Source organism: Solanum lycopersicum, chromosome 10 (genome assembly GCF_036512215.1).
Source record: "Solanum lycopersicum chromosome 10, SLM_r2.1".
NCBI classification, from domain to species: domain Eukaryota; kingdom Viridiplantae; phylum Streptophyta; class Magnoliopsida; order Solanales; family Solanaceae; genus Solanum; species Solanum lycopersicum.
Window position 1 is genome coordinate 45,421,755 of NC_090809.1, and position 19,049 is coordinate 45,440,803.

The 19,049-nt window shown below is 34.3% G+C and overlaps 1 non-coding gene across 1 annotated transcript; it reads right to left on the reverse strand.

Annotated features, from left to right (window-relative positions):
- Positions 1 to 3,719: 3,719 nt before the first annotated feature.
- Positions 3,720 to 3,791, reverse strand: TRNAP-UGG (transfer RNA proline (anticodon UGG)). Its single transcript has one exon. It is a non-coding gene; the product is annotated as a tRNA-Pro (tRNA).
- Positions 3,792 to 19,049: the final 15,258 nt, after the last annotated feature.

Consider the following 19,049-nt stretch of genomic DNA (forward strand, 5'->3'; position numbering starts at 1 on the left):
ACTGATGAGATGCTGGACAATCTTACACCACATGAAGTCACTGAAAATCAAGTAACCAATATTACTAACATGCATGAAACAACATCTGCTGATTCTACAACACAAGAACCACAAGAACCTAGAAGAACTTCCAGAACAATAAACACTCCTATTTATATGAAGGATTATACCTATACCCTACCTAAATTACATTCCCTCAATACTTCTGTCTCTCACAATAACCATGTATGCTTCAATAGTCTTTGTTCTGATAGCCAGCAGCTAATCACAGCTATTTCACATGAATCTGAACCTAATACATTTGAAGAGGCAATATTGCACCCTGCTTGGCAGCAAGCCATGACACATGAATTTGAAGCGTTACATGCTAATGATACTTGGGAAATGGTCATGTTACCTGATGGAAAAAGGCCATTGGTTGTAAGTGGGTATACAAAATAAAGCATAAGGCTGATGGAAGTATAGAAAGGTTCAAGGCAAGGCTGGTAGTAAAAGGCTATACACAACATGCTGGAGTAGATTACAATGAGACATTTTCACCTGTGGTGAAGATGGCTACTGTTAGAACACTGATCTCATTGGCTGTTAAGAAAGGTTGGAACTTGTATCAACTAGATGTGAATAATGCATTTCTGCATGGTGATTTACATGAGGAAGTCTACATGGTACCTCCACAAGGTCTTACAACAAGATGTGATAACATGGTGTGCAGATTAAAGAAATCTTTGTATGGGCTAAAGCAGACAAGTAGGCAATGGTATGAGAAGCTAGCAGACAGTCTGTGTTCAAGGGGGTGTCAGCATTCAGACAGTTACTATACCTTGTTCTACAAGAAGAAGGGGAGTTCCCTGGTATTTGTTGCTATATACGTGGATGATATAATCATGACAGGAAATAATGTTGATGAAATCAACTCTTTAAAGAGATTCCTGCATGACCAATTCAAAATAAAGGATTTGGGAATATTACACTACTTCTTAGGCCTAGAAATATTGTATAGACATGATGGTGTTATTGTTTCTCAGAGGAAGTTCACCTCTGATCTTCTGAAAGATTTTGATATGTTGAGTTGCAAAACTACTTCATCACCACTTGATTAAATTGAAAAATTGAAGGCCAGTGATGGTGAGTTGTTAACTGATCCTTCTCAATATAGGAAGTTGATTGGCAAACTCAACTTCCTAACTAACACTAGAATGGACATATCCTATAGTGTACAACACTTGAGTCAGTTCATGCAATCACCCAGGGAACCACATTTGAAAGCAGCCTACCATGTGCTAAGGTACTTGAAACAAGATCCAACTATGGGCATTTTTATTTCAAACAAGGCTGATCTTACTGTGAGTGCATACTGTGATTCTGATTGGGCTGCTTGCCCTGAATCAAGGAGATCTGTTAGTGGTTACCTAGTTCTTATGGGAGATAGTCCTATCAGCTGGAAATCCAAGAAGCAGGCAACAATATCATTGTCATCTGCTGAAGCTGAATACAGGGCAATAAGACAGGTTGTGGGAGAGCTGGTATGGTTAGAGAGGTTGCTAAGTGAGTTGGATGTGCAGTGTTCTCTACTAATACATGTTCATTGTGATAGCCAAGCAGCAGTTCACATTGCCAAGAATCCAGTTTTTCATGAAAGAACAAAACATATTGAGATTGATTGCCATTTTGTAAGGACTAAGCTTCATCAAGGGTTAATCACACTTCATCACATATCCACAGATTCACAGTTGGCAGACATCCTCACCAAAGCTTTAACTGGAGTTAAACACAATTCTTTATTGAACAAGTTGTCTGTATTTGCATCACCTCCAACTTGAGGGGGGGGGGGGGCGATGAGAATATAGCATCAATAACATTAGCTTTATGTTAGTTCTGTTAGTAAGAAATCAAGTAGTTAGTTGATAGTTAGTTACAAGTTTCAAGTTGTTAGTTTCCAATAGTTAGTTAGAAGTTAGTTGGGTTGTTAATCAAGGTCTATATATAGATTCACATTGTATTCATTTTTAACTAATTCACAATCAATACAATATACATTTTTTCTCCTCACAATCTGATCTCAAGTTCAAGCTCTCAAGCTCAAGTTGAAGATCATCAATGGTGATGAATCCATGGTGATAATCTCTTCAACTGTAAAATTTTATTTTCCAGTAAAGCAAATGCAATGGTCATGTCACTTCAATCTTGTAAGGAGAGGCACATGGTATGTGTTGTTCCTTGATTGACATGGACGTTTCATGCTTATTTCGAAAACATATTTTTTCAACAATGCAAAAAAAAAAAAAATTACAATGTTGGTTTGAAAATACTAAAAAGAATAGTATTTCAAAAGATGGTAGAAAAGTATTTGGGTGTTAGACTAATTTGTGGGGAAGAAAATGGTTATGGGAAAATTCGTCTATTAGAAAATAAACCAATCAATATTTATGATGGTTTACAAGTGGCAGTGCAGGACAATCACGTTCTTCTAAAAAAGATGATTTATTATTTGGGACGAAACGCTTGAGTGGCTTGGTTTATATTCGAAGAGGTGCTGTTGGCATGGGATTGCCTAATTCCACAACCATTCTCGGCTACTTATAAAACATTCAAGTTTAGTGATGAAACAGTCGAATCAATGAAATAAAAAAAACTTTATTCATTAGACGATCTTAAATATAAGGGAGAAAATAAAGAAGAAGAATAGAATCTACTAGAAGATGAAAAGTTCTCTACATATTCGTTTATCCAGTTGTTAACGAATGAATTGATTTACAAAATTTTTTACCGAAAACACTAAAATTTGGTGTGCTGTATTATTGTATAAATCAGTTATCCTTTATTGAGCAAACAAAAAGTATTGAGTCAAAATTGATATATAAATTATGAAGTTCATCTTGTACCAAATATTGACGAAGAATTGATATATGTAACATTATATAAATTATTATTATCATATCACTTAATTATTATATTTTATTATTTGTATTTTTTATCGTAAATTGTGTAGGATTTATAGAAAAAAAATTAACAAATGTTTTTAATTTTGCAACGTAAGTCGATTGCTCAAAAGTCATGCTTTGAGTCACTAGCTAAGAATCAAAGATCGATCCACAAATTAAATTTCTTTTTTTTTCTTCTGATTTATGTTTCTGTTGTTTTCTATTATTTTTTTTACGTTGTCTCTCATAACCTCTCTATTTTCACCGTAAAGGAATAAATATAAGGGGATTGGGAAGTTTTCAATTTTATAATTGTTCCCCCTTCCTTTTTTAAAATAAGAGATAAGAAATTCTTATCTATTACAGACATTAATGTCTTGGATCGAATTGAATCGGTTTACATGGGCGACCCATGACCCTAAAGTGTATTATATCTTTATTACTATTTTGATATTGACAAATTATTTTTGTAATATTAAAAATTTAACTATGTGCTTAAAATAAATGGAACTCGAGTTCTATTCATAAACATGAATATTAAAAGTTAAATACATATATTACAAAGGATTTCTACGAGGACAATGAGCCTTGGTGTGACATGTTGGAGCAATTGGGATTGGGATTAGTTGGATTTGTAATGATAAACTTGTATTTGAATTTTTTTAAGTCAAATAGGGAAAAATCTCATTTATTTAACATGATTTTAGTGTTCAATTTGAAATAAGTATAAAATGGTCAGTAGGAAGATAGTCTTCCCAGTCAGAATTTGTGGGTTGAAAAGATTGCTTAAAAATATTGGGGGCATTCCGAGAATCGAACTCGGGACCTCTCGCACCCAAAGCGAGAATCATACCACTAGACCAAATGCCCAGCTGTTGCCAGTTATCTCAATAATATATCAAATTCTTTTCTACAAATTGTTTGACTAAGTAGGTGAGAATATTTAATGTTTTAATAATTGTTTATAAAATATGACATTTTTTTGTAACAATCAAATTGGAAAATACAATAAAAAAAAACTGAGGACAAACACATCTACACACTGCTAGAAAGAAAAAATAGAGTTTTGATTAAGAAATGATTCATTGATTCATTTATAATTACTGAATGTATCTCCCGCTGTTAATGGATTTATCTTTTTTTCAATTTTGAAGTTACTGATTCCATGCAGTATTGCACTTGAACAAAGCAAGGATGGGAATGAACTGTATATCCTTCCGTAGCAATTATTTAATTAACTGTATCTACTTAAAAAAAGAAAAGAGAAAAAGGGGCATTTCGAGAATTGAACTCGGGACCTGTCGCACCCTAAGCGAGAATCATACCACAAGACCAAATGCCCTGTTATTTAACTATATTTACTTTTTACAAAATTGATATTTAGTTTATGATCGATATCTACCATGCTTATTTTTTTTCTTTGCATTAAGATAAGTCATTTAATAGCTATCTACATCTTAGAGTTGTCAGAAATAGTTCAGTATTGTTTATTTGCTTTCTATTTTATTTTCCATTTGACCATGAAATTGGTAGCTAACTTTAATAACACGTCAAATTTATTAGTAATCCCTTAAAGTTTGCATCAAATTTTATAAAGATATTTTAATTATTTAATGTTTATTTTAGATTCTTTATACAGGTCCTGTTATATTTTTTTGATATTTTTTTTTAATAAGAAAAAGTTGAAAGAGAGTGAATACACTTGTTGATGACGTGGAGAACGATGATTAAATAATTACATGTGTTATTTTAAGTTTGAAAATTATTTTAAGTTTGAAAATTATTTTAACACACACACACACACACACACACACACACACACACACACACACACACACGCACACGCACACGCACACGCACACGCACACGCACACGCACACGCACACGCACACGCACACGCACACGCACACGCACACGCACACGCACACGCGCACGCGCACACACACACACACACACATACACACACACACACACACACACACACACACACACACACACACACAGACACAGGAAGAAAATGTTGGAAGAGAGGTATTAGAAAAAGTCGTTAGTTATACAAAGAATGACTTTTGTGTTTAATATATTAAAAAAAATATTTGAGTCTTATTTAAGAAGATATTAACTGAAGGTGATGTATGTAAAAGGGTGGAGAGATGACAAATAATAGATGAGATGCCACAAGAGGAAACAATATATACTTTAATGTTTTTGTATATTCAAATAATATCAATGGTAGTTAGGTTAATCCCATACACTCACACCATTCTTAATTTGATGCTCAAATAACAATTTTATTGGAACATCACGAGTCTAGTTAGGTTTCATTATTTCTATTCATTTCGGAATTTTTTCACTGTAAATCTATTTAAATAACTTGCTGTCGTCATTAACAATTATCATCTTTCAATTTATACCCAGTCTTTATATAGTGTCAAGTCTCTTCACGCTCTAACGAGAAAGATCCAAAAAAAATTTCTTCCTTCTCCTCACACAGATCAGCAACAATGACCAATCCCAATGGGAACAACAATCGCAATAATCCAACGTTGTCAATGTTGATAACATAATGGATAGTAATATAATCATTTAGCTCAATCATGCTTCCCAACTACCCATTAAACTAAGCGGTGGTCACAACTTCGCCACCCGAAAAGCCCAATTCCCCTAATCCTGCCATTTTACCTTGGCTCCGTCAAGATAAACTCATCCACAATGCCATTATGGCTTTTGTTGAACCTACCATTGCTTCTAATTTGTTGTGAAGGATTTGAAAATGCGGAAACCGCTGGTTCACGGATGGATAAAAAATGGACTGTATGAGTGGCCTGTCCCACCTTCCCAAGCTCACATGACCAATACATCCATTCCTCTCACTACTTGGCATCAACGTCTTGGTAATCCTCACTCTAGATATCTTAGGTTTATTTGAAATAAGTTCTTGTTACCATTTCATGAGCGAGAAAAACATTTTAATTTTAATTCTTATTTATCTAATAAATCCCATGGACATCCTTTTTCCCAACTATTATTGCGTAGCTGTAAGCCTCTTCAAATTATTTTTAGTGATTTATGGGGGCCATCACCGATTTGATCTCTTCATAAGAAGCTATATTATTGTATTTTTTTTACCAATATGCTAAATATACTTGGCTCTATACATTAACAAAAAAGTGACGTTAAAGAGATCTTTCAAAAATTCCATCCTCTGATGGAAAAACATTTTGACACCAAAATTTTATCACTTTAAACTAATTGTGGAGGAGAGTATAAAAGTATTGACTCCTATCTTTCACTTCAAGGCATTGAACACCTTTCAACCCCACCTTATACGCTTCAACGAGTTGCGCCTGTAGAATGACGACATCGCAATATCATTTAAACTGTAAGAACACTTCAACATGAGGCATCCATTCCAATCCAATTTTGGTCTTTCCATGTCACCACACTGTCTACCTCATCGACTATATGCTCACCTCCCACCTAGATAATAAATCCCATTCCAAAAATTACTTGGAAAATCACCTGATTATATTTCTCTACGCACTTTTGGTTGTTTATGCTATCCATGGCTTAAACCATACTACACAAATAAACTAGAACCAAAATCTACACCGTGTATCTATCTCGATTTCTCTTTGTCTCATCACTGTCATCAATGTTTTGACCTTATCTCTGCAAAAGTGTATTTATCTCGAGATTTGCAATTTATAGAGAATAATTTTCCATTAAAACTCTGTTCTCCAACTTTGCCAGTAAATCGACTCTCCTACAATGGGAAACAAGCACAATTTCCAACTCTTCCGACCCCACATCTAAACATCCTTTAAGTACAAATCTGCCCCCTCCATTAGAAAGTACTCAAAACAGATTCCTCATCAACATCTGCCTCTTCTCCAGCCAAGTCCCAAGACAACCCAAACTCACAGTCCTCTTCCGATAATGCATCAATGGCATAAGTAGTTTGACCTCTCACAAGTTATCCATCTCCAATGTCAGTTTTAATCTCCCTCACCTTCTACCCAATAACTACCACCCCCAAGTTACCCTACACGTTCAACAATGCCTATCTCTACGAACATTCATACCAACTGGCCTCCTTTACTTGTCTATCAACGCAGAAATAACAAACCATCAACACCCTTGGATCCTCAACCATCCTATCATATCCCTGAGTTGGATCTCACTCTTTCACCGCCTCACTGTCCATCTCCTTCTACCCGTGCTTTCACTCGATCCCAAAAAACATCACCAAACCCAAAGAATTTTAGATTACCTAGCAAATTTGAACCCCACTATCACATCCACAACTTTAAACGAGCACATAAATATCCCGAGTAGAGTAACACAATGAAAAATAAGTTTGATGCTTTAATAAAGAACCAGGCTTGGGAACTTGTTCCTCTTGACGCAACAAAATATATTGTATCATGTAAGTGGCTTTTCAGGATCAAAGAAATGCAGATGGGACCATCGACAGATACAAGGCATGTCTGGTTGCAAAAGGCTTCACCCAAAGCTCGGGCATGTATTTTCATGCCATATTCATCCCAATTGTTAAGCCAACCACAATTCACATCGTCCTTTCTATTTAAATTTTTCATGATTGGCTCCTACATTAACTTGATGTCAATAATGTTTTCCTCCAATTAGGAAACCTAGATAATGAAGTGTACATGGCACAACCTTACGGGTTTATTGTTGAGGACAAGCCAACACATATATGTCGTCTGCGCAAGGCGATCTATGGCTTGAAACAGGCTCCTCCGGTGTGGTACACTGCCCTTATGGGTTATCTCTCATCCATAGGATTTGTTAAGACAAAGTCATATGCCTCCTTCTTGTCAAACATGGTCCAAGTAACACGTGATTTGTCCTTATCCATGTTGATGATATTATTATCATTAGGAGCAATACCTTCAGTGTCAATCAGGTTATTACCTTCCTTGCTTCTTAGTTCTCTATTAAAGATTTAGGTAATCTTCACTACTTTCTTAGTGTTGAAGTGCTACGTATCTCTTAGGGTTTAATTCTCACCCAAGAAAACTATGTGAACGACATTTTAAATGATGATCGAATGACTGTAAGAGTATCAACACGCCAATGAGTGCCTCTGAGTTACTTGTTTTATCTGATGGTACTCACCTGAATTATGCCATAAGTTATCGTCAAGTCTTTGGAAAACTTCAATACCTATCTTTCACCATACAGGACATAGTCTATGCAGTCAACAAGCTGTCTCAATTCATGTAAGCACCATCTGACCTTCACTGGGAAACTGTGAAGTGCATCCTCCGATACCTGGTACCATTCATCTCGGGGTACAAGTTACTCCCATTGATGACTTCAATATACATGTGTACTCTGACACAGATTGGGGTGGAGACATCACAGACATAGTTTTAGCATCTGGTTATATTCAGTTCATGGATCAGAATCTAATTAGTTGGTCTTCAAGGAAGAAAAATATTGTCTCACGCTCTTCCACCGAGTCTGAGTATAGGGCAGTAGCTAATTCTCTTTGTGAAACCGTGTGGATCACAAACCTCATAAATGAGTTGTGATTCCCAGTCCATTAGTTTCCCACAATATATTGTGATAATCTTGGAGCCACTTTCTTAAGCAAGAATCATGTCCTTCATAGTCGTGTGAAGCATGCTGCCGTTGACTTTCAATTTTTTCACCATCATGTCAACACCAAAAGGATTCGTGTTGTTCATGTTCATGGTGTCGATCAAATAGCCCACACTTTCACCAAGGCACTGCATAAACCTGCATTTGAGAGTAAACTTTTCAAGTTAGGCTTACTGACCCATCACCTAACTTAAAGGGGCGTATTGGAACCTCACGAGTCAATTTAGTTATTTAGTCATATTAAGTTTGAGCAATCTCTATGTCACACCTCGAGCCTACAGCCTAGGTGTGACCGACACTCCAAAACCATTGTTGGCCCCCATCGAACCCTTGGTCTGACTTACTTACTGAGCGTAAGACTTAAAACACAAGAATAGTCTATATAAAGAACTTCTGAAATAAACTAAGAATGTCTTAATTCAAAGCATTCAACTCGGCAAAATGGCTACTGAAGTCTCGTAGCAAAATATCTGAAATAAAAAACTAAAAGACTTATATCTGACTGTCTCACTATCTATGAAGCCTCTAAACAACTGTGATGGATGTTGGGAATTACTCCACAACACCCCCCTAATATAGAAAAATACCAAAAGAAATAAAAGGAGTCCTCCAGAATGCAAAGAGGCTCACCAACAGATTCTGAACTGCTCACTGGATTAATGATGCGCGCTAGATGCTGATCCTAGTCACGTGTGTCTGCATCACAAGAAGATGTAGGCCAACTGGAATCAGTACATTGAATGTACGAGTATGCGAGTTGGAATGCTAAACAATACTAACATAGGTTTGAAAAGGAGAATCTGAGGAATCTTACCTGGCTCAACTCAACTCAACTCTACAAAATTGAACTCATTTCAATATATAACAATTTAAAGTAAGTGCAATATAAAGAGAAGTTTTTTAAAACATGACGTCAACTGTATTTATGCAAAGATGTAATGTAACTCTGAGATGTATATAAAAGTACAAATAAATGTGTACATAAAATATATTTAACCTATGTGAGAGTTTCTCTAATCAACAAGCATCACCTAAGAGCTATAGTGATCGTACAACGTTTTTCCTCACGCTGTCAGGATCGTCCTGTACCTTGCTATCAGTGTTGCTAAGTGGATCCACTAGTCTATGCTAAAATCACTAAAGGAATCATCTAAAAAGTAAGAACATTTTCTACCCATGAGGGCTACATGGTTTATGAGGATTGTGAGTTATCTGAAGAATCTGCCCCATGTCGGTGCTCAATACTACTCCCAAAAAATATTATTATATTAGCTCTTATATTTTTCAAACATACTTACTTCTGTGGTTTGAGATTATTGCTCAAAACTTAGATTAAAGCCTATGTTGGAAATCTTAGTAAATATCAATTTCCATTCTTATTTAAATGTGAAAACATTTTATACTTCTTTGGGAATAATTAGTCTCCATATCCTTCTTTGAAAAAAAGATTTTACTTTACTTTGAATTTGAACTCAAACTTAAGTCTTAAAGACAAGTTAAAACGTTTGTAAAGACTTATGAAAATTGAAATGAACTTCTTCTCCTTATCTTTACTCTTTACTTAAATTTATCTTTAAGTCTTAAAACAAAGTTAAAAGCATTTGTAAAAAACTTGTTGAAAAGACTCTAAACATTCTCGACTCGACTCTTAACTTATGGATTCAAGGTTGAAATTCATGTTTCTGGATAATTTTTATATGTTTAGAAGTCATTTAGAGTAGTTAGAATCATTTGAAAGTGTTAAAAAACTTTAGAGAGTCTTAAACGAACTAGATTATGAAAAAAATGGATGAAAGTGCCTATTCAGACACGTCCGAGGCGTGCAGCTCCAAGCTCACTAGACTAAGGATCCTTTTTGGCACACTTCTGGCGCACCGCCCCAGCCTACCTGGCACTATGGGGGGCGCCGTTCCAGTCTTTCCTCAGGTCAATTTTTTACATATTTTTCCTCTCGTTTTCTGACCTTAAATCGTTCTAATTTGATTCCACTTCGCAATTCACTTTAGATTTTTGTACCCACATCATATACACAAGGATCTAACTCAATGAACTCAAGAAACAACACTTTCTACCTCAAGAATTTCATAAATTTCAACTCATGTACAAGAACATTCAAAATTAAATCGTTTTAGAACTAGATTACGTTGAATCAAACATGCTTGGCACGGGGTGAACAAAACCAACATTATGAGAGATACATATACCTTTATAGTATCACCTCCGACGAAATCCACAAGTTACTTTGACTATCTTGGCGAATCTTGAACGCCCTTCTCCTTTCTCCTCTTCTCCTCTTCTCTCAAAACCCTAGCTCTTTTGGTAAAAATGTAAACTGATCTCATTCAACTTAGACCCCTAACTTAATTATCAAAATTAAAATAAATTAATAGGGAAAGTAAAATACCAAACTACCCCCTAAAAATTCGAATTAAGACTTTCCTTATTCCAACAACTCAACTCCCAAATGACATAACTCACTCATACGAACTCGGAAACGTGCAAACTTGGCGGTGTTGGAAAGATCATTTCAGCAGCTTTACAACCATACCTGGAACAACATCTAACTTATCTTGATCTAGGAGTTATTTATATTTGAAGTTGACTAAAAACTCACTTTTAACTTGTAAATTTCCAGATTTCCTTATAGTTTCCAAAAATAAGTATTTCCCGATTTTATGCTCGTTTTTAGTATTTTTAGTTGTGAGATGTTACACCTATCCCTGTTTATTTAGGATTATGTTTCAACAGTTATTGTTTAGTTAGGTTTTATTACTTTCGTTTGTTTAGGAGTCTTTCCAATTTAATTCTATTTAAGTAACTTTCTGTCTTAATTAATAAATTATCGTCCTTCAACTTATACCCAATCTTTATAAACTTAGGAAATATATATTAGGTAAACACAAGGTGCTTTTATAAATAATGCTATAGATACATTTTTCAAAATGATTTTTGTCAAACGCAATAGTAACCTATTAATATATGCTAGAATTTTTTGTAAACTAATTTTTTTTTAAAAAAAAAACTTTTTCATAATAAATTTGACCAAACGTGTTCTACATCGACATTTTATGATAAATTTGTTCAATAATTATTATTTTCGTGTGAAGTACATATTTATAAATGAAATGAACTAATTTTAGTTTCTATAGAAATAATATAACTCTTTTAAAGAATTTTCTTAAATTAAAATTTTACCACTAGACTACTCATGTCTTTCATATTTAAATAATTTGAAGTAGCTTTATATTCAAATACAAGTGTCTTGTCCCAATCAAACATATATTGATGCTCGGGAAGAACACTCCAAGCGACCTAGGGGTCCCACTTAAATGCACTCGGGATGGGGAAAAGATGATGGCATTTTACATGAGTTGAACGATCTTGTCCAACCTATTGGGCCAGATTCAGCTACAGAGTGCTGAATATTTCTTCCTCTCTACTGCAGCTAAGTCTCCTTTCCATCGGAAGATACTGCCCTATCTCAATATAATACCAGTGAAGCTCGATTAGATTAAAATGATTGACCTTGTGCAGCATGTTCTTTGATACATGCTTGTCTTTGGACTTGAAACATTAGCTGTAGTTGGAGGTGATGAATTTGTATCTGATTGAATCATTTTGCACCGATGGCTATGATAGAGGAACGCAAGAATGTCTTCCGCATAACAATGATGTCAGCTCCGATTCCCATTCATATTAGCTTCCCGTAGAAGCAATATGTTATTTAAATGAGTACTCAAAACAAGTTTTTGAATAAATCTTGGAACATCCTTCCGATAAACAAGAGAAGAGTCTCTATTTTTTTTCTATTTAACTTAGCTATGATAAAAAAAAACTTACACTTCAAGCTTTAGAAAGTAACATTGAATTAGTAATTATTGGATTTGTATAATGGGTGCACACAAGACATGTATGATGTATCAATTCTTCAATGTCAAACTAGTTTCAAAATTCAGAAAGGTCTATAATGGAAGAATAGACAGATACTTGTAGTCGTTACAATTGCTCACAGTTGTAATCCCCTGCGTAGATCCTGTTAGGATCAAATAAGCAGGTGTAATGCGGAAGTTAGCAAAGCAAACCTAGAGAGACCAAGAGTAAGAAGACAAAAGGGAAACACACTAAAAGACACAAAGATTTGACTTGGTTCCGTCAAACGACCTACGTCCACAAAGGACATGACAATCCACTATAAATATGAGAGAACAAAATGTAGAAAGAAACAACCTCAACCAATTCACTCGAAATACAAGGAGGTATGCAAAATTCTGTCTCATAATGGCAACTCTAAAAATCATAGGACTATATTGTGAATGTTAATTAAGTAAGAAGGAAAAAGTCTATATTAAAAGTACTACTCAAAATATTAACCTATTTATGCTAAGAAATCAGGGCAAATATTGTGAGGTGTCTTTCAAAACGATCCTTACTGTTGCAGACTTTCATATTCATTCTTTGTACCTTTCCTGGGAATATGTATCATTCTTTTTGAGTATTCCTGCTCCTCTTGCATTGAAATATGCCAATGAGGAATAGCTTATGCTATCACAACATTGCAAAAAAAGTCATCAAGATAACATGGAGTTTTTTTCTCAAACTTCTTATTCTCGACTCAATCGACTCATTTGTTACAGCAGTCTAACTTGACTCCTTGATCAATTCATTTGGCATACTGGCATCTGTCAGCTCACTTGGCCGGCCAACAGTAACTTCAACTGGCTCACTGACATAACTTTCACCTCCTGTCAACACTTCCCCTGAAATTGTCGGCTCCTTGGCTTTGTTCTTGCATTAGAAATTTGAAGTGCTCACACTGGAGCTGAGAGACATTTGAGGCAGAATGAGTATCATACAATTTGAAAATGGGAGTTTCATCTTGAGAACCGATGAGGACTCCTATTTACATGAAACATAGCAGTCAAGAATGCGTGAACCCAAAAATAAAGAGGCAGCTTAAATGACAATAGTGTTAAACTAGTCTCCACAGTATGTCTATGTTTCCTTTTCGCAACTCTATTTTGTCCAGAGTATTTGTGCACGAAACGTGTCTCACAATTTTCAACATGAGTAATAAATTCAGCATTAGAAAATTCACCCCCTCCATCACATTGAAAAACTTTAATCCTCTTTGAAAATTGGTTTTATACAATTTTCTGAAACTCAACAAACACATCAAATACTTCAGATTTCTATTTTGAAGGATACAACCAAGTGTACCTAGTATGATCATCAACAAAAATGACGTAATATTTCATATGTACTGACAATCCAATAGGTGCAGGTCCTCATACATCATGATAAATTTTCAACAAGGATTCATTCTTAGTCTTATTTCTCGAAAGATATCTTACAACCTTTACTGATTTGACAACTAACACATATTCTCGGGGTTTTATTCCAACATGGGCTATTAATACACTTATTATTACTCAAAACTTTGTATATTGGATGTCCCAGTCAAGCTAAAATTTTTGCACTTCCAACATGTGTAATGTTGAGTTTTGAACCATTACCAACAATTTTATCGGAGCTTATATAAGATGATGAAGGTTGGACAAGTTACCTGTAGAATTTATCATATGTTGTTGTTATCATTCTCTGTGTGCTATAAGTTTGCTGCAATTAGGACTTGAGGAAGTTCATCAGATGCTTGGTAATAAAAATCCCATTAATATAAACATTTAGTGTGACCAATAGATTCACCATAACCTCGACTAAACTTTTGATCTTGAAAAGCCATATAGTGATTCGGTTGAGTATCTTTCACCATATCATAGTTGTGTTCATATTATTTTGAGTTGGATAATTCCATTTAGTAAACAAATGCATGTACAGAGCCCAAACATCGCCCTTTCTTGGGAAAATTTGAATAACACCTTCACCCCCCCCCCCTTTACCCACTTGACCTTGGGGGGGAAGTATTGAATGCCTTATTGATATCATGCTTGCCTATCGTGAAATTTGCACTGGTCTTGAGGAATCCAGAACTAACCCAATTAATTGGGCGGAGTTCAGAGTTATTTTTGGAGTTCAACCACCTAAATTTCACTTTAAATGGTTTTTTAGATATCTTATAGTGAATATGAGCATAATAGTGTGACATGAAATCATTGGCGTCATAAACATCCCAGACTTAATTATCATCAAAAGATGTTTCCATTCTATTATGGAAGTCGAAACGAGGAAGTCATTGACTTAGTTCTCATTTAGAACCTGAAACTAAGCCAATGATTATCCCTGATTCCAACTTCCACAATTTTGGCAAGGATAGAACGAAAATATTTTTCTATGATAATCAAGTGTGGGCTGCTTATGACGCCAATGAATTCATGTCGCACTATTATGCTCTGATTCACAATGTGATATCTAAAAATCATTTAAAGTACAGTTTAACTTGTTGAACTCCAAATATAACTCTGAACTCCGCCCAATTAATTGTGTTGGTTATAGCTTCCTCAACATTAGTAGAGATTTCAGGATAGGCAAGCATGATATCAATAAGACGTTCTATTTTTTTTCCCACAAGGTCAAGTGGGTTAAAGGAGGTGTTATACAAATTTTACCTAGAAATTAAAGGGGAATGTTTGGGCTATGCACATGCATTGGTCTCCTAAATGGAATGAGCTAACTCCGAATAATATAATACACAATTATGATATGGTGGAAGATACTCAACCAAATCATAATATTGCTTTTCAAGATCAAAAGTTTAGTGGAGATTGTGGTAGATCTAATCCACAAAGGGGAATCTTCTCCTATAGAGGTAGAGGATTATCTCCCTAAGATTCAACTAAAAAATGAAGCAACACTCGACGATCTGTAGAAAAGAACAGTTGAAGTTTATTCACATAAATAATGTGGAGAAGAACTATCTTTGACTCTTCAAACCCTATAAATCATAAAAAATATGCAAGACACAAAAGCTACAAATGATAAACCCGAAAATAATATCATAAAAATAAAAGGGTGCTAGTAAATAGTAGAGAAAATGATCAAAATGATCCATCATGTACATGGGTTGATTTATTTTTGTCCGATGATAGAAATAGTCCTTAATGTATGCAAAATGAGTACCATTTTGATCCTAAAACCCTAAATTTAACTTTTATCTGTTAAAACTAACGTCTCATTCCCTAATCATTTCTTTCTCCTTGTTTACTCAGTCTTCATGTCTATTTCTCTCTAAAACTGCATCATCTTCTTAAAATAGATTTTAAAAGCTCTTCTTTTTTTGAACTATTTTCTATGTTGTCTTTGTTAACCCTTGAAGTAGATAAAAAATTATATTTCCACATGTATGCAAAATTCATACCTATCATAAAATGTTTGAAATTGACTTCTGGTAGATGTCCGATGATCCACAATTCTCACAATGAACATGAATAATAAACAAATCTTCTACCGGCCCCTCCTCATTTGGAGCATTCCTACAAAAATTTTAATTTTTTGGCTACTTTTGTCACTTGTCGACTCCATCTTGTTTTAGAAAAAATCAATAGGCATTATGATTTGGGAATTTTGTTCCATTTTTTCATTAATGGTATGAATGGCTTTATGCTTTCACGCCTTGACTTAATCAAAAAAAAAATCAAACTGGTAATATAATGTTATAAGAAGTAGCATAGTCATGCTTTGGATGATATAGACACAAAAAAAATATCCATTATTTTGTTACTATTTAGTTCATAATCTCTTTTGAATAACTTGGATGATTTTTTGATTGGATGAGCTAATTGGTTAATTCAATGAAACATGAAAATTGAAATTAATAGGTGAGTCTTTTTTACCCTTCCACTGAATCCAATAAATTTTTCAGTTGACTTAGTATCTAGAAATTACTTGGAAAAAAAATAAAAAAGTTTTCCCTTAGTTTGAATAAGCAATATATGGAGTGGATTAGTATCCTTTTATTGAGGAAGAACAAGTACTAAAGAAGGGGAACGTTAGTTTTTAACAATCAAAAAGTTAAATTTAGGGCTTAGGACCAAAATAATGTCCATTTTACATATATTAAGGACTATTTCTATCAAGTAATATATGTTAAGGACCAAAATAAATCAACTTTTATACATGAAGGACCATTTTGATTATTTTCTCTAAATATTACTCTCTATGTCCCAATTAATATGACATATTTTATTTTTCGAGACTCAAACTATTTAAGTTTGACCAAAAGTTTTCTCATGGAATCTTTGTATTTTTTAAATGAAATTTATATATTTGTTAACTACATAAAAAGTACTATAAGTCACAATAATTGACAACTCAAAATATTTAAAAGATATATAAAAAATTTATGGTCAAAGATAGACTTGTTTGGCTCTCAAAATTCAAAATGTATCACATAAATTGGAACAGATGAGAATTGTATCACATAAATTGGGACAGATGAGAAGTAAAGCAAAGTACTAACAACCTAAAAGAAAGAAAGGCAATGTGGATGAGTTTGATTACATTTTGATATGGATTTAATCAAATAATGCACCATCCAATTTCTAATTTTTTTTCTGCTAGATTTCTCTATAACAGTAATGATGAGGGTAGAAGAAGACACTAGGTTTCATGGTTTGACATGTATTTGCTAGAGTATGATGGAGATTTAGGACTTAAAGCCCTATTTGATATTCAAAACTCTTGTTTGCTAAGTTATGGTGGCTTTTCAAAATCAAGAAGTCCCTTTAGACTAACTTCATATGGAATAAATATTGTAAAAAATTCTCCCTCACAAGGTGGACTGGGGGGGATCGGAGGGGGTTCATAATTATTGAAGCAACGGATTCTATTGATCGGGATTCTAGTGAGAAATAAGATGTGGTCATTTCAATGTTTGGTTCTACAAATGGGCAAGGTTAGGAGCTCTATACTATGTGATTCCTCCAAAAAAAAATTTGATAAGTAGGTCAATAGATTAATTTAAGAGTTTAACGAATCAACTTAGATGAGATAATGAGAAGATGCAACAGTTTCTGCCACAAAGTTGTAGAACTCACATTCATAATGAAATGTAGTGTCCAAAAGTGACTAATATTTGGTGGATGCTCATTGGTCTAATAAGTTCTCTGTATGGAGTGCTTAGGAGACTTTGATATGGACATAAAAACTTCCCAATATTTATTTATAACTTATCCTATCACCATGAGACTTGAGATAATGCCTGAACCAAGTGTAAAAGCATATCCTGAAGCGTTTTTCATATCATAAACGCTTCCGTCTCTATTGCTATTTGAATAACCCATCAATTACCCTTGCTCTTCCCTTCTAAATAAAATACAATAACCAATTTTTCTCTTAATATACCTCAATGTTTCCTTAGTGACACCAAGATGAAGTTGACTTGGTACATGCCTAAATCTCGACATAGGGGGATTGCCTAGTTGGTTGAGAGTTACTCATTGCCAACATGAGCAGACAATATTGGAATTTCTGAATGAAACAAATCATTAGAAAGAGAACGAATTTTAGATTTTTTTGAGTTATTGGAAAGAGCAGAGTATAAGAAACACAATTTTATAATAACTCATTACAGGCTTTTAATGACGCTCTGTAGGTAGTTATATATTTTATCACTTTATTTTTTTTCTGTTATTATTGAAGTTACTAATTGATTGGTACATATTTAGTAGGCATTTATGCCACCGGAGCCTAAGTGGGGTGCATTACCAGAAATTAAAGCATTGGTGACATTACTATACAAATCACTTGTAGACGATATGTATTTTAGAATTTTTAGACAAGTTAAATGTTGATAATACCGTGTTTTGCTAGTGGTTCTAGTGTATATCAAAGTACAATGTGAGACATCTACAACTTCAAAACAACTTATTATCTAACTATGTTTAATGTGATGAGTTTTGAAAATTGTCCACTAACTAGTGTCACTCTTGCCAAAATCATCCTTAAGTGCAATGCATTTCTATAGTTATCTTCTGACGTGAAGGGAAAAATTGAAGCGCTGCACATGGACAATATTTTTTCTGTAACCGTTGTTTGATGCTGCATAATATTCACCGTCGCGCCAAAGTTACCCTATGTATCTTCCAGCTCATATTATGTGTGACATATGACATAAATCTCTTCAGTTTTTGTTGGATTATTTACTCCGTCTTTAGGCATAGCAACCTAATGAGTTCTTGTTTTAAAATAATCCAATGTTGCTACACCAAAAGACTGAGTAAATTATCCCACAAACAATCTGAACATATTTATTCCATAGTCAAGCGGAATTTGAGCATGAAGAGTCCACATGAACACTTGGGTGCAGACACGATATCATACCGCCTGCATCAAACAATTATCGTTAAGTAGAAAAAGATTGTCCCATGTGTCGAGCTTCAATTTGGAGATTATTTTATCCAAAGATTTTGTTGTAGCAGTCTACAGTTTTCAGAGAATATTTTTACTTAAGTGTAACTTTCCAGACAAAGACTTAACAGTCAATGCAACCTAACTTGCTCGGACTCGAGTGTGGATCTAGAGGTTGGATCATTCATTATCTAA